The sequence below is a fragment of the Corvus brachyrhynchos genome, unplaced genomic scaffold (genome assembly GCF_000691975.1).
Source record: "Corvus brachyrhynchos isolate BGI_N302 unplaced genomic scaffold, ASM69197v1 scaffold340, whole genome shotgun sequence".
NCBI classification, from domain to species: Eukaryota; Metazoa; Chordata; class Aves; order Passeriformes; family Corvidae; genus Corvus; species Corvus brachyrhynchos.
The window spans coordinates 1,491,870-1,493,741 of NW_008235987.1; positions in this window are offsets into that span (position 1 = coordinate 1,491,870).

Sequence of the window (1,872 nt, forward strand, 5' to 3'; positions counted from 1 at the left end):
AGAGGAGCCCTTTGCAAAAGCTGCTGTTGTTGCTGGGGTGGGTGCAGGAGCAAACACAGCTTCCCTAAAAATTCTCCTACTCCACGTGCTCTAAAATGTATGAAATGGGCATAGAAAACCTAAAATATTTCCCTTTTAAAGGTGATTTTGGGGCGTTTTTGATTTGCCATTAAAATCAGCCCTTTGGGGTGTGCTCCATGGAAAAAAATCCTCCTGGCAAATACAGAAATGTCATTTTTAATTTTTAAACCAAAGCCTAAAGTTGGGGTTCAGTTCATTCCCATGGCTCCAGAGGATTTCAGGAGAGCTGCTGCTTTTCAACAGCCTCCTATTAATCCTGGGAACTGGCAGTCCTGGAATGAGCATTTGCAGCCTCCCTGCTCCCTCCTCCATCCAAAGGGAAGCTGCCCCCTCCAGCCCGGCTCCAAGGACGTGCTTGGGAACATGGGGATGAATCCCCCGGGACTGAGCTGGGAGTGACCCCCGGGGCCTGGGTGGGTAAATCCAAGCTGGGCTCTTCCCCACACTTCCCTCCCTTCCAGCTCCCGCCTTTCCTCCTGAGGGCTGATAAGGAGGGATTGGATTTATGGAGGAGATGAAGGTGTTTGGATAAGCTGCGGTCCCAAAGCAATCCTGCCGGACGAGTTGGGGCCTGAAGGGAGCCCCTGGAGCTGGAGGGGCTTGGTAGGCTTGGCTTTGGTTTTATTTCTGGGGCTGTGTCTGTGGGGATCCAGCTGGAGATGGGGTAGCTGCTCCGGAGTCCCAAACCCAGGGTACCCCACTAAAGGATGTGCTCCCAGCCCGGGAGCTGAGCTGGGATTTCTGGGGACCCTGGCACACAGAGGGCTCAGGAATGTGCCCTGACTCTTCCTCACCCCATCTCCGAGAGGTGCAGGGCTTTGAGATGCTGTTGGCAGTTTGGGATGATCCTGTTCTTCCCCCAAATCCCCCGAAGGCAGCCCCCGGAGGGTGTCTGGGGCTGTCATTCCATACCCAAGTCCTGAGTCAAAGCTGTGGGATGATGTTATGGAGCACAGCCCCTGGCTCTCTCCCTGTTCTCCTGCCGTGCCAGGGAGCCAACACCTGAGCCTGAGATCATTATCTGGGGCTATTTTTAGCAATTCTTGATCGATGCTGGGAGAAGGTGACTCATGGGTGGGGAAGGAGCTGCTCCTCTTCCCAGTGTGTTTTGGAAAACAGAGCTGAGCTCCAGGGAAAGCAGCAGCGGGGATGACCCATCCCGGGGGTGCTGGGAGGGCAGCCTGTCCCCTTGGAGCGGGTTTTGTTGGGATAGGATGGCTTCTCATGGAGCCTGGTGAGGAGGTGACAGCTCTTTTCCCAAAGTAAAGCTGTGATTCCAGTCCTGGCCCAGGGATCGGTGTCCTGGCAGATCCGGGAGAGGCTGGTGGGGAGTGCTTGGAGGGGCTGGGCAGGGTCAGCTGAGCCCCTCCTGGAGCTCTCTGTGCTCACAGACCCTTGGGTGTCCCTTGGAGCCACCAGGATTCCCCATTTGGCTGCAAAGCCTTGGAGTGAGGAAGCCGTGGATTGTCCTTGTCCTTGCCCTCCTCCCTCCCAAAGCCCCTGGGTGCTGCCGCTGCGACCCCAGGGCAGCTCTGAGTGGCCACAGAGGCTTTTCCCCTTCAGGACGCCTGCAGGTGAGGTGCGCAAGGCTAAACCTTTGGAATTCCGGGCATTATCCTTGCCCCTTCCTTTGATATCCCCCACCCCGGGCCGGAAAAGAAAAGAATTCCGTGACTGGGGTTGATGTCTCCATTAACGAGCTGCGGCTGCCCGTGCCGGGAGGGAACTGCCCCAGGTGATTTATCGCGGCCTTTATAGGAACACGAGGCTTTCCCCATTCACAGACCCGGG